The sequence below is a fragment of the Leuciscus leuciscus genome (assembly GCF_965113295.1).
Source record: "Leuciscus leuciscus genome assembly, chromosome: 12".
In the NCBI taxonomy this organism is placed as follows: Eukaryota; Metazoa; Chordata; class Actinopteri; order Cypriniformes; family Leuciscidae; genus Leuciscus; species Leuciscus leuciscus.
The window spans coordinates 30,761,785-30,778,056 of record NC_138736.1 but is presented as its reverse complement, the minus strand read 5'-3'; positions in this window follow the sequence as shown (position 1 = coordinate 30,778,056).

Here is a 16,272-nt window from a genome sequence, read left to right as displayed (position 1 = left end):
TTTTCCACCAACGCGGAGACAACTTTCTTCAGCCTGCCAACTCCCGTGACTCCAGGGCCGACGCGCTATGCCATCGCAAGGGTCCAGAACATGGATTCTGTGTTCAATCTGTTTTTTACGGAGTAAAAATAGGAGGGGAAGGCGATGATCCCACAGGCAACGTGTGGACTCCCCTCTGGACCTGTAGACGCCGAGATCTGTGGAGTCCACCCCGGTCCAGTCTCTCAATTTTTGTGCGGCACGCATGGAGGTTGGTCATGCTGACAATGAGGTCAGTCATCTGCTCCGTAAAAAACAGAATCCGTTGAACACAGAATCCATGTTCTGGACCCTTGCGATGGCATAGCGCGTCGGCCCTGGAGTCACGCCTCTGGCAGGCTGAAGAAAGGGAATTGTCTCCGCGTTGGTGGAAAACCACACTTCGCCGTTTCTCCCAATCCACCCAGATCCAGGATCCTCCGAATCTTCCTCGCCTTCAGTGGAAGCTAGAGAGGATGATGAGGATGCCACATCCAAATCAGGATCTGACTCTCCTGAGTCTGTGGTGTCAGAGGGAGAAGACGATACATCCTGCAGCTCGCTGGAGGGGTCAGGCTGCATAATCATCTCTAAAACTTCACTACAAGTCAAGCCCTTTCTCATGTTGCTTGCTGCTCTTCTCACCATCAAATGACCAGCAGGCTTGCATGCAAGTGTTTAAATCCACTTGCTTTGTTTAGTCTGCATTTCTCACCATCAAAAGGCAGCAGATGCATAAATACACTTACTTTGTTTTTGTTTACTCCATGTAGTTCTGAGAGCTGAGGTGCATATTTTGATTTTCTCAGACGTATCAAGGTGAGTTCTCATACTCTCTCTCACAAACACACACACACACACACACACACACACACATATGCTATTATACTCCAAATAACTCCATGTAAAAGCCAGAAACTAAGCTTTTTTTTGCACAGGCCTATCTAAAGGGTTAATGGTGCCACCTGGTTATCAACAGTAAAAATTACAAATTTTACCTCTTCCCAACAGGGAAAACCACCAACAATCAAAAATGCATGATTATATGGTGTCATGGCTTTGCAATCAAAAAATGTGGTTATAATGGAAGTCTATGGGGCAAAAACAGCCACGAACAGTAAATGAGAGAGAAAAAGTTCAAATCTGATGCTACACAAAAACTAACAATGCATCAAAACCAATGTTGTTTCTAATCTTTGACATGTCCAAGACTGTGATAAAAGCTAAAAAAAAAAATCCAGTCCACATTCACATTTTATATTGAAAATAAGTCATTATGTGTGTTTTTTTTCCCAAATCGGTGACATCATTTATGAATTTGGCAATTAAAGAGTTAAAATCCTGATTTTTTTTAAAAACATTTAGTAGTTTTGAGCAGGACTGAGGTTGATTAATAGATTTATGCAAAAAAAATTGAAAAAAATATTTATCTGATACATTTTTACATCTGATCCCTTACTTCAAAAGCACATATTGTTAATGATATGATTACAGACAGTAATCTAGATGTGCTGTGTTTGACAGAAACCTGGCTAAAACCAAACGATTACATTACTTTAAATGAGACCACCCCTCTAGATTACAGTTATAAACATGAGCCTCATCTGAAAGGCAAACGGGGAGGTGTTGCTGTAATTTATAGTAATATTTTTAGAATTACCAAGAAGTCTAGTTTCAAATATAATTATTTTGAAGTGTTGGTGCTTAATATAGCAATATATAGTGTAAATGATAAATCACGTTTGAGATTTGTGCTGGCTACTGTATACAGGCCACCAGGGCACCATAAAGACTTTATCAAAGAATTTGCTGATTTTCTATCAGAGTTAGTATTGGCTGCAGATAAAGTACTAATTGTTGGTGATTTTAATATACAGTACATATAGATAATGAAAAAGATGCATTGGGATTGGCATTTAAAGACATTCTGAACTCTACTGGAGTTAGACAACACGTGTCAGGACCTACTCATTCTCGTAATCATACTCTAGATCTAATATTATCACACGGAATAAATGTTGATGCCGTTGAAATTCTGCAGCAGAGCGATGACATCTCAGATCATTATCTAGTCTCGTGTAAACTTCATTTAGCCAAGGCTGCAAAGCCGACCCCGTGTTACAAATATGTTAGACCTATCACTTCTGCCACTAAAGATTGCTTTATTAATAATCTTCCAAATCAGTTTCATCATCTCAGCATCCCAGATAGCTTAGAAGAACTCGATATTGCAACAGAAACTTTTAACTCTCTCTTTTCCAGCACTTTAGACACAGTTGCTCCGTTGCGCTTAAAGGGATAGTTCACTTTGAAATTAATTTTTGGTATGTTTTAGCTTACCTCAAGGGCATCCAAGATGTAGGTGTCTTTTTTTCCGCAGTAGTTTCAATTTTGATATTTTTAGGTCAAACCGTTCTTGTCTGTCAGTCATAAGTATAATGCAGGTCTATGGTCACTGTCTCAAAGAGCATGCACAGAGTCCAAATTAAAACAATTCCCCGTCGTCCAAATTAAACAATTCCCCATCGTAAGTACACATTGATGGCCTAAGACACGAAACGAGCGGTTTGTGTGAGAAAACGAACAGTATTTATATCGTTTTTACCTCTTATACGCAGCCATGTCCAAGTGATCTGATCTGACGTGTACGCAGACTGGTGCATAGATATATACACACTAGATCTCGCCTTGTCTACGGCAGTTAATTGGAACGAATGTCTTTAAGGCGACATCTAGTGTATATATCTATGCACCAGTCTGCGTACACGTCAGATCAGATCACTTGGACATGGCTGCGTATAAGAGGTAAAAACGATATAAATACTGTTCGTTTTCTCACACAAACCGCTCGTTTCGTGTCTTAGGCCATCAATGTGTACTTACGATGAGGAATTGTTTAATTTGGACGACGGGAAATTGTTTTAATTTGGACTCTGTGCTTGTGTTTTGAGACCGTGACCATAGACCTGCATTATATGACTGACAGACAAGAACGGTTTGACCTAAAAATATCAAAATTGAAACTACTGCGGAAAAAAAGACACCTACATCTTGGATGCCCTTGAGGTAAGCTAAAACATACCAAAAATTAATTTCAAAGTGAACTATCCCTTTAAAGGGCATCTTGCAGGTTAGTATGGAAGCCCGTTTCCGCCACATTGAGTAAAAAAAATAAAGATTCTTTGAGTCATAATAATGAGAAACTTTCTCGAAATAATGACTTAACATCTCGTAATAATGAGAAACTTTCTCGAAATAATGACTTAACATCTCGTAATAATGAGAAACTTTCTCGAAATAATGACTTAACATCTCGTAATAATGAGAAACTTTCTCGAAATAATGACTTAACATCTCGTAATAATGAGAAACTTTCTCGTAATAATGACTTAACATCTCGTAATAATGACTTCTGATTACTGATTTTCTCGCACTTCTACGCATGCGCAAAGCAGCGGAGCAGAAGGGCGTGCCGCACTAGCGACATCCGCTGGTCAAAGCCGTGTAAATGCATCACAGCAAACATGGCACGCTCTGCAAAACAGTTGTTTTCATTAAAGTCAGTGTGATCTACTAAGTGCAATCTGTAGTATCATTAAATAACATCATCAGTAGGCCTATATCTTCCATACTTTTCCATGCGCACGATAAGGTGTGAAAGTGGAATGCAGAAGCAGGATGGTTACCATGGTAAATTGTTACATGAATTTACAAAACTATCAGATTAAAGTAGGAATATTACATTTATTCATCAAGTTTAAGTGTAACATCTTCATAAAATATATGGGTACGTGTGTTAATATAACACGTATTTTGCAGATGCTTCTAGGATATTTGATGTGCAGGTTCATCTGGAAGATATCAATACAGAAATCACCTTTAAGATGTTTATGACTTTGGCGACATTTAAACATAGTTGGGCAGTGGAATGGGGGAAAACGCAAGGTCGAGACGTGTTTTTAAAAGCTGAACTTCTTTTCAATTGAGCGCCGCATTTTTAGAACGCCGTGTCATGCGCGAGACGCTGCAGAAGAGCGAGCGAGCGTCCGTCTAGTGCGCATATGCCTAGAAAAGCAATGAAAAAGCGCGTTCTGTATGAACGGACCCTTACACAGATTTCCAGATAAGTGTTCTTAAACAGATTTGGAAAGGTGTGCTGTCTTATCATTCCTCCATCTATTTGAAATCCATGGATCACCCTTCTGTGTTGCTGCTTGTTCATACACAAAAATACAAATGAATATTACAAATGAATAAAAGACTATCTAGCTATGGAAGCCCATCTCATATATTGATCATTTATCATTAATGTTATTCACTGCAGAGCGTGCCATGTTTGCTGTGATGCATTTACACGGCTTTAACCAGGGGATGTCGCTAGTGCGGCACGCCCTTCTGCTCCGCTGCTTTGCGCATGCGTAGAAGTGCGAGAAAATAAGTCATTATTACGAGAAAGTTTCTCATTATTACGAGAAAGTTTCTCATTATTACGAGATGTTAAGTGATTATTACGAGAAATTTTCTCATTATTACGAGATGTTAAGTCATTATTACGAGGAAGTTTCTCATTATTACGAGATGTTAAGTCATTATTACGAGAAAGTTTCTCATTATTACGAGATGTTAAGTCATTATTACGAGAAAGTTTCTCATTATTATGACTTAAAGAATCTTTTTTTTTTTTTACTCAATGTGGCGGAAACGGGCTTCCATACTAACCTGCAAGATGCCCTTTAAGAGCAAATCATTTGTGACTCTAATGAGAGCTGTCTCAGTACTATGGTACGGTCTAAATCCTGACTGAAAATCCTTGCAGATATCATTTCTTTCTAAAAAGGAACATAGTTGTGAAGATACTGCCTTTTCTAGTATCTTTGACAGAAAAGGTAGATTCGAGATCAGCCTGTAATTGACTAATTTTGTAGGATCAAGTTGTGTTTTTTTTAACACGTGGTTTAATCATAGCCAGCTTAAAGGTTTTTGGTACGTATCCTAGAGACAAAGATTAATTAATGATAGTAAGAAGAGAATCTATGACCTCTGGAAGCATCTCTTTCATTAGCTTAGTCGGTATAGGGTATAACATACATGTTGTCGGTTTAGATGATTTAATGAGTTTAGCGAATTCTTCCTCTCCTATAGCAATAAATGAATCAAATTTTTCCTTAGGGAGACTAAAATGCACTCCCTGATGCGATACTGTAGTCGATGGTTGCATAATTATAATTTTGTCCCTGATATTATCAATCTTATAAGTGAAGAAGTACATGAAGTCATTACTGCTGTGTTTACATTTCTGGGCTTGAAGCTTTCTTTTTCGTTAGTTTAGCCACTGTTTAAAAAAAAATACCTAGGGTTTTGTTTATTTTCTTCTAATAGGATTGAAAAATAAGCAGATCTAGCAGCTTTTAAGGCCTATCTGTATGCAATCGTGCTCTCTTTCCATGAAATGCAGAAAAAAAACTCTAGTTTTGTTTTCTTCCAGTTGCACTCCATTTTTCTGGCTGCTCTCTTAAGGGCTGATTTTATTTAATCTTCTTTAAAGGGATAGTTCACTTTGAAATAAATTTTTGGTATGTTTTAGCTTACCTCAAGGGCATCCAAGATGTAGGTGTCTTTTTTTCCGCAGTAGTTTCAATTTTGATATTTTTAGGTCAAACCGTTCTTGTCTGTCAGTCATATAATGCAGGTCTATGGTCACGGTCTCAAAGAGCATGCACAGAGTCCAAATTAAAACAATTCCCCATCGTAAGTACACATTGATGGCCTAAGACACAGTATTTATATCGTTTTTACCTCTTATACGCAGCCATGTCCAAGTGATCTGATCTGACGTGTACGCAGACTGGTGCAAAGATATATACACACTAGATGTCGCCTTGTCTACGGCAGTTCATTGGAACGAATGTCTTTAAGGCGACATCTAGTGTATATATCTATGCACCAGTCTGCGTACACGTCAGATCAGATCACTTGGACATGGCTGTGTATAAGAGGTAAAAACGATATAAATACTGTGTCTTAGGCCATCAATGTGTACTTACGATGGGGAATTGTTTAATTTGGACGACGGGGAATTGTTTTAATTTGGACTCTGTGCATGCTCTTTGAGACCGTGACCATAGACCTGCATTATATGACTGACAGACAAGAACGGTTTGACCTAAAAATATCAAAATTTTAACTACTGCGGAAAAAAAGACACCTACATCTTGGATGCCCTTGAGGTAAGCAAAAACATACCAAAAATGTATTTCAAAGTGAACTATCCCTTTAAAGAAGATTAAATAAAATCAGCCCTTAAGAGAGCAGCCAGAAAAATGGAGTGCAACTGGAAGAAAACAAAACTAGAGTTTTTTTCCGCATTTCATGGAAAGAGAGCACGATTGCATACAGATAGGCCTTAAAAGCTGCTAGATCTGCTTATTTTTCAATCCTATTAGAAGAAAATAAACAAAACCCTAGGTATTTTTTTTAAACAGTGGCTAAACTAACGAAAAAGAAAGCTTCAAGCCCAGAAATGTAAACACAGCAGTAATGACTTCATGTACTTCTTCACTTATAAGATTGATAATATCAGGGACAAAATTATAATTATGCAACCATCGACTACAGTATCGCATCAGGGAGTGCATTTTAGTCTCCCTAAGGAAAATTTTTATTCATTTATTGCTATAGGAGAGGAAGAATTCGCTAAACTCATTAAATCATCTAAACCGACAACATGTATGTTATACCCTATACCGACTAAGCTAATGAAAGAGATGCTTCCAGAGGTCATAGATTCTCTTCTTACTATCATTAATTAATCTTTGTCTCTAGGATACGTACCAAAAACCTTTAAGCTGGCTATGATTAAACCACTTGTTAAAAAAAACACAACTTGATCCTACAAAATTAGTCAATTACAGGCTGATCTCGAATCTACCTTTTCTGTCAAAGATACTAGAAAAGGCAGTATCTTCACAACTATGTTCCTTTTTAGAAAGAAATGATATCTGCGAGGATTTTCAGTCAGGATTTAGACCGTACCATAGTACTGAGACAGCTCTCATTAGAGTCACAAATGATTTGCTCTTAAAGGGCATCTTGCAGGTTAGTATGGAAGCCCGTTTCCGCCACATTGAGTAAAAAAAATAAAGATTCTTTAAGTCATAATAATGAGAAACTTTCTCATAATAATGACTTAACATCTCATAATAATGAGAAACTTTCTCATAATAATGACTTAACATCTCATAATAATGAGAAACTTTCTCGTAATAATGACTTAACATCTCGTAATAATGAGAAACTTTCTCGTAATAATGACTTAACATCTCGTAATAATGAGAAACTTTCTCGTAATAATCACTTAACATCTCGTAATAATGAGAAACTTTCTCGTAATAATGAGAAACTTTCTCGTAATAATGACTTAACATCTCGTAATAATGAGAAACTTTCTATAATGAGAAACTTTCTCGTAATAATGACTTAACATCTCGTAATAATGAGAAACTTTCTCGTAATAATGACTTAACATCTCGTAATAATGAGAAACTTCCTCGTAATAATGACTTAACATCTCGTAATAATGAGAAAATTTCTCGTAATAATCACTTAACATCTCGTAATAATGAGAAACTTTCTCGTAATAATGAGAAACTTTCTCGTAATAATGACTTATTTTCTCGCACTTCTACGCATGCGCAAAGCAGCGGAGCAGAAGGGCGTGCCGCACTAGCGACATCCCCTGGTTAAAGCCGTGTAAATGCATCACAGCAAACATGGCACGCTCTGCAGTGAATAACATTAATGATAAATGATCAATATATGAGATGGGCTTCCATAGCTAGATAGTCTTTTATTCATTTGTAATATTCATTTGTATTTTTGTGTATGAACAAGCAGCAACACAGAAGGGTGATCCATGGATTTCAAATAGATGGAGGAATGATAAGACAGCACACCTTTCCAAATCTGTTTAAGAACACTTATCTGGAAATCTGTGTAAGGGTCCGTTCATACAGAACGCGCTTTTTCATTGCTTTTCTAGGCATATGCGCACTAGACGGACGCTCGCTCGCTCTTCTGCAGCGTCTCGCGCATGACACGGCGTTCTAAAAATGCGGCGCTCAATTGAAAAGAAGTTCAGCTTTTAAAAACACGTCTCGACCTTGCGTTTTCCCCCATTCCACTGCCCAACTATGTTTAAATGTCCCCAAAGTCATAAACATCTTAAAGGTGATTTCTGTATTGATATCTTCCAGATGAACCTGCACATCAAATATCCTAGAAGCATCTGCAAAATACGTGTTATATTAACACACGTACCCATATATTTTATGAAGATGTTACACTTAAACTTGATGAATAAATGTAATATTCCAACTTTAATCTGATAGTTTTGTAAATTCATGTAACAATTTACCATGGTAACCATCCTGCTTCTGCATTCCACTTTCACACCTTATCGTGCGCATGGAAAAGTATGGAAGATATAGGCCTACTGATGATGTTATTTAATGATACTACAGATTGCACTTAGTAGATCACACTGACTTTAATGAAAACAACTGTTTTGCAGAGCGTGCCATGTTTGCTGTGATGCATTTACACGGCTTTGACCAGCGGATGTCGCTAGTGCGGCACGCCCTTCTGCTCCGCTGCTTTGCGCATGCGTAGAAGTGCGAGAAAATAAGTCATTATTACGAGAAACTTTCTCATTATTACGAGATGTTAAGTCATTATTTCGAGAAAGTTTCTCATTATTACGAGATGTTAAGTCATTATTTCGAGAAAGTTTCTCATTATTACGAGCTGTTAAGTCATTATTACGAGAAAGTACGAGATGTTAAGTCATTATTACGAGAAAGTTTCTCATTATTACAAGAAAGTTTCTCATTATTACGAGATGTTTAAGTCATTATTACAAGAAAGTTTCTCATTATTACGAGATGTTCAAGTCATTATTATGAGAAAGTTTCTCATTATTACAAGAAAGCTTCTCATTATTACGAGATGTTTAAGTCATTATTATGAGAAAGTTTCTCATTATTACGAGATGTTTAAGTCATTATTACAAGAAAGCTTCTCATTATTACGAGATGTTAAGTCATTATTATGAGAAAGCTTCTCATTATTACGAGATGTTTAAGTCATTATTACGAGAACGTTTCTCATTATTACAAGAAAGTTTCTCATTATTACGAGATGTTAAGTCATTATTACGAGAAAGTTTCTCATTATTACGAGATGTTAAGTGATTATTATGAGAAAGTTTCTCATTATTACGAGATGTTAAGTCATTATTACGAGAAAGTTTCTCATTATTACGAGATGTTAAGTCATTATTACGAGAAAGTTTCTCATTATTTTGAGATGTTAAGTCATTATTACGAGAAAGTTTCTCATTATTATGAGAAAGTTTCTCATTATTTTGAGATGTTAAGTCATTATTATGAGAAAGTTTCTCATTATTATGACTTAAAGGTACAATATGCAAGAATTTTGCATTAAAATATCCCATAATCTCAAGGCCAGTGTTATATATTTTGTTAAGTTGATTACTTACAATATCCCAAATGTTTCCAACTATTTTTAAATCGTGAGAAAATTGCGATTTTAACCAAGGAAACGGGGCGTTAGAGCAGGGGGGAGCTGGGAGTCGCCAGTCAATTGCGTCATATCCGCATTACCCTCGGTTTCCGCTCGTACTGCGTGGAGTCCTGGACAAATGCGGAAGTTGTAGTTGTAGCGTCTATCAAGCAACACACGTAGCTTGTTTCTTGCAGTCGTTATGGAACATAATTATTCTTTACCGATTGCAGCTGGTTCTGTCGACAAAGTAACGTTATGCTTAATTTTATATTTCCTAATGTAGCATTCGGTATGTAAGGGAAGTATTATTGCTTTAGATTTCTGTTTAGTTTATTGACATTGTTTATCACGTCTGGTGTTTATGGCCATGTAAATAAATATAGCATGTGTTATACATAAATATTAATCAGTATTTTGGCAAATGATGTGGGTATGTTCGAATGTACTTTTACAACAATTGTTTAGAACACGTAAAACTGCCCCGCGTTATCACAACAATGAATTCGACATACAGTAACATCTATGATAACCAATGTAGTATTAAACCTTACTTTTCTTGCGGTTAATTCATTTTAATGAAATAAAAGTGTGATGAGGTTCAAGAGTCAGGAAGGAAGAAGACAGGGGTCGGCGTGACTGGGACTCGTACTTTATTAAAATAAAGCAAAACAAACAAAAGTCGTGCACAACGCGCATTCACCGTGGCAACCGCGACGGCACAAAACAGTTCAAAAATGAGATCTCGGATCCACCGGTTCTCTTTAGTCTCTCTCTCGTTCCAGCGCGCGGCTTATAAGCGGTCTCTCCACGCGGATCACTGCAATAAAACACAGGTGTTCGTCATTTGCACTTGACCTACTTGCTCGTCTCTTCTCTCTCCCATTACAGACCGCGCTGAACCCCGCCGCCGCCACAAAAAGCATGTCATTATAAAAAAAGAACTTAGCCTCATCCATGAACATGATTTTAGATTCCCGTCTGACTGATTTACATCCACGGTGGAGTTTAAAACGACAGTTCCCATCATTCCACGCTCCTTCACATCGTCATCAAGCTACGCCGTTGTTGTTGTTTGGAATGTAGCGCCCTCCAGAGGCCAAAAATTCTTGCATATTGTAGCTTTAAAGAATCTTTTTTTTTTTACTCAACGTGGCGGAAACGGGCTTCCATAGGTTACACTACCCAGTGAGTCAAGGTATAGAAAAATAATGTAGGAACTAGATTAAAATATAAATATATACTTAAACGCTATTAAGGCTTCTAGAGTCGTTTTTGTGAGAAAATTTTACTTCCGCATCTGAAAACCACCGGAAGTGACGTAACAGGAGGGAGTGCGGTCAAAGTAAACAATAGGAAAGCAATGGATCACAATGACAGTTCGGACGCTGAGGAAATTGTAAATGTTTACTCGTATGACGGACCTCAGCCATATAAGTTAATTATGAGCCTGCTATGCAGCCAAGAGAGCAGGACAGGCCAGGCAACTACTTTTATTTGTGTAAACTCACAACAACAAGAAAACGTTGTGCTTTTGTAAAATAAAATAAAATTGAACAGGGTGCGCGTTCATGATCTCTGTGAATTGGAGCGCGTCTCAAATTAACTGAAAAACAGTGTATAGACAAGCCTCACAGACATGAGAAATATAACTATCTATATAAAGTCTGTCCACCAACGAAAAAAATTCAATCGAAAGCAAATACGGTACCATCTGATTATATCGAAATGAATGAATCTTTCGAGTCGAATCTTTTTCAATGATCCACTCACGATTCGGCTGCGATTAAAAGCTATCAAGAGGTAAAGCTCATCAGTGATTATAATATAACGACTTAAATTGCAGTTTGTTCGTCACATAAAGCTATCATATGCATAAATAACGATATTTATATAACGGACGAGTCGTATTAGATCACTTGTATGATACTTTTGTGATGTTTTTTTGTCTTTTATTATTATAATTTTTTGCGTGACAGCCCCCAGTAGGCTAACGTTACTCATTCACTTTCATTACATCGACAAGAAGAGTCTCCATTAGGCTACATATTCAAAAATGTCCCTTTGTCTTCCATGGAAAGTCAACTTAAGGATTTGCACATGAAGGTGAGTAAATGATGGCAGAATTATCATTTTTGGAAGAACTAGTCCTTTAATATGCTTTTTAAGGCAGAGATTATGCATCGTCTGCAGAGCTAACGTTACTTACACAAAATAACATCTAAAGCGCATGTGACGAAGACAATATCTTTTAAAGTCTTTTAAATAAATGATTCTCTCTTCTATCCTTTTCTTTTGGTATAGAATAAAATACCAGTTCGGGGTTCCTCTTTCGGCTGTTGTTGCAGCCAACTGCACATCATTTTAAATATAAAACGCATGTGTATACTGATATTTTTCTAACGTCTGAACTCCTGTTTATACATCCATACTCCCTTAATTAAGATGTTTCAATATATTAGTATTAAACGCATTTTCTGATAATTTATATTTCAAGTTTTGACTGCAAATGTCACGTCCATTACGCTGGAACTGCCCAATAGTAATGTAAAGATGTGGTAGCATTGGATCTGGACGGGAAGGATAACTCTGGGAGTTGGAAGGGATGTGTCGTGATTCTGCCTTCTCACACCGCGACAGGCGACACAGGTTCGTGGATCTGAGTGTCGCGATTTCGGTTTCATTTCGCATATAGCCTACAGCCCTTATAATCATAGATGACGCCACGGGTTTTTATTTAAAAGAAAGAGCGTAGCCTACGTTTGTATGTAGGCTTATGGGAAATTTATATTCACAATAGCGAAGAAAAGAAAAAAATCGGTAGGTCTTAACGCAAGTTAACTTATGTTTACATTAATTATTTGAGTGTTTTCCATGGTTGTGTTGACATTTCTGCCTTTATAACTGAGGGGATTATAATCAGAGGAAGGTTAAGTTTAAAATAAAAAAACCTTTCAATGTAATGTATTTGTCTCCTGGTCCTTATTTTAAATAGGTCATAAAAAAATATCAATAATTATCGATATCGACCGATATGAAACCCTTATATTGTGATACAGTTTTCAGCCATATCGCCCAGCCCTATTTCAATGTTTAAGTTTTCTTTACTGACTGACTCACTCATAAAAGATAGTTTTTTGCTGAAATAATGTATGTAACTTCTGTTGCTGTTTGCGGTCAGGGACTATTATTTCCAGCGGAAGGAAGGCTTTTAGTGATTTTACTTCATGAAAGTTGCACAGATACATATTTTTCGGCTTTAATAAATGTATTGTGTAGTAACTGTTTTATAAAAGCAGTAAGGTACTCAAGGCTAGTGTTGGATCATAATTAAATGATCACCTTAATGCTTACATGGTTGAAACCAACAAAAGCACATCCATGTATGACGTAGCAGAAGCGTTTTTGAACTGCAAGATTCTTTAATCTGTAGATAAAAAATTAAAATAAAGTACCTGATAGTGAAGTTTGTGGGATGAGAGACAAGATCTATAGCAAAATGATGGCCTCTCACGGTGGCTCCATACAAAGACCAGTCGCTGATGGAGGCACCACAGCCAAAATGGACAGGAGTTCTGCACGAGTCAGGTAAGCAGAATAAAATACACTGTAAATAAACAGTATTAAAACAAAGGGTTAAGTCACTAGTACACATGACCTTCCATGGCTTAATGCTTCCATAAATTAAATTTAGGAACTTCATTTTTAATATTCATAATAATTTAACAGAGGTGGAAAGTAACTAACTACAAACACTTTCGGGTAAGGTGTAAACAGCCCCTTAGTGGCGAAACAATGTAATCGATAAATGCGTTACTCTATATGCTGATATGCTGATTTACTCTATTTTGATCGCTATCGTAGACATCAGTGTTTATATTTGAACATTGCACTTTTATCCCAGTACTATGATAATTTGAACTATTGTGTCACAGAAATAATGGTACTATGAGGTTGAAAAGGCTTTTCAATGCATTCAATCTCACGTCGCTTCCACGCGTCCACTTGAAAGGGATATTACGTCACTCAACACTAAAAGATAACGACACATTTCATCCTCTGTTGAAACAAAAGTGGCAAACTTCTGTCAACCTCATCTATAAACAAGGACAAAAATAAAAATAAAATAATTTAATTCTTTATTAAGCAATATTATTTAACCCTCTGATTATCTTCATTTGGGACGACACTAGTTATCTTTGGGGTCCCCAGACAATAACATTTAATTTTGTAACAGAATAATAGTTGTTGTTTTTTTTATGTAATTTTACACTGTTTATTAATGTTTTTACTCAACATTTGTGCAGTTTTTGGAAGATTTATGATATATTTTCAATTTCTTTAAATAAATAAATATTTATTTAAATAGGCTTTTTACAAAAAACAGCATTTTATGTAAAATTCACTTTATAAAAGACCCATATTTCTAACTTTCATTCATGGGGATAACATGGATAATTTTACATGGTTTAGTGTAAACTTTTTGCCCATATTTTGTAAAATGTCGTTTTAAAAGTAAAAAATTATAATTTTAGCTACTAGATGGCTATAGAGCTCCACTATATGCTATTTGACTAACTGAAAGATATCTTTTCACAAGATTTTCCAGTTGGATTCATATCTAAATATTATGAAATCACAATTCTAACAATACATTTTTTTTTTTTTTTTTTTACTGAATTTTTTTTTTCAAATAATGTTACATTATGATTAGAATCAAACCTGAAAAGGATAAAAGTTGAAATTTTAGAGTTTATCATTTATTTCATCATCTTTTTTTCATATAATTGTACAAATGTGATCTACACTTCAGTTACTAACTGTAACAGAACAGATATGTACAGTTAGATTATATATTGAGTACAAATACATGACATGAACATTAAAATGCAATGAATTGAACAGCATAAGTTAACAAATAAGCAAGTAAAGCCACCTCCGTTTCTCATAACAAGCGCGGGTGAAGCTCCGGGTGTAGCGTTAGCTTCGTCCTGTCACTGGCCTGTAAATCGGGTTGGTCCGGTCGGAGATCCTTTATTTCTTAAAGGTCTTGTGAAAGGTTTTTATTTGTAAATCAATAACAGAATTTGGTTTAACTTCTGCCATTCTCTCTACGAAAATGATCAGCCTAGCGATGTTTTGACGTAGTCGGAGTGACGGTGTCGCCCGCGCACTCGCAGTAGTGGCAAAGAGCGTTGAGTTGAATGGCAGGTGACGAGAACCAATCAGATTGGATAAAATAACATGTATCCAATTCTGATTCGCCAGGGACGCAGCGACCTGCGTCCGGGGGAGAATCTTTAAGAAACCAATTAGAGACCAGCTTCAGGTCACATGCTGCCCGAAAATTTAAAGAGTCCATAGACCAGTGGTTCTCAACTCCAGTCCTCGGGACCCGCTGCTCTGCACATTTTGTATGTCTCCCTTATTTAACACACCTGAACCAGATCATCAGCCTCCATGAACTGATTTGAGTGTGTCAGATAAGAGAGACATACAAAATGTGCAGAGCACCGGGTCCCGAGGACTGGAGTTGCCATAGATCCATTTGTCCGGCGTCCCTCTCACATGAAACCAGAGAATGTCTAATAGGAAGAGAATACGCTGATTTCACGCAGCCGCCATTTTGAAATCGAAAGTGAGGCTCCGGTGGGAAGAACCCCGGAAGTAAAGATAAACAACAATGCCTTGGATTACCAACCTGAAGCTGCTGCCGCGATTTACACTATTGGATGTTAATATTCAATATAGGATATGTATATAGTTCATACCTGCTTCGTTTTTTACATTCTGAATTATATATAAAAAAAATATTTTATTTATAAATGAATTTCACTGTATATAGTCTAAAGTATTAAAGAAATGTTTGTACATTTTTAGAATTGACACAACATCATTAAACACAACAATACGCCATCACATTCACGACTCTCCTGTGATTAAAGGCGACACTTCCGGTTTTCTTCCCACCGGAGCCTCGCTTTCGATTTCAAAATAACGGCTGCGTGAAATCAGCGTATTGGCACTCTCTGGTTACTTCCGGTTTCTGGACTGGCTGCAGTAACACGTCTCTGTCCATGCGGGGGCGCTCGCAGGCGAGTGCAGAATGAATGGAGGTCTATGGCGCTATACCCATCAAATTCCACTTTTCTCAGGATATCATTTTTTGTCTAGTAATTTGAATGTTGTATCCGAAAGGAGATGCAAAGAAATTACACATTGCTGGGTGTTAGATTTTTTAGAGTCACTTATTTGCTTTAAAAAGTCTTTTAAAATGTCAATGACGTCATACACAGTGATAGTGCTTTACGGCATCGGTTCCCAACAGGGGGGTCGCGGCCCACAAGGGGGCCTCAGCGAGCTCTGTGGGGGGTCGCGTCATATTTTGAAAAGTTTTGAGCAATTTGCATTAAATAAAAGTCCTTAACTTTTTTCTGTTCAAAATGTATATAATGAGCGAGTTCATCATGAATCCATTTTCCAAACCGTGTTTTTGTCTTATCCTGAATCACTATGGTGGTACACCTATAATAAGTGATTACATTGGGACTATTTTACCCTGGTTCGGATCGCTGCCGCTGCGGAGTAGCCCAGTACCTCGCACACAGAGAGAGAAGTAGTTCCGGCTACAATGTTCTTCCGAAAGACGCATTATTCTGTTAAAGAAGAAAAAAC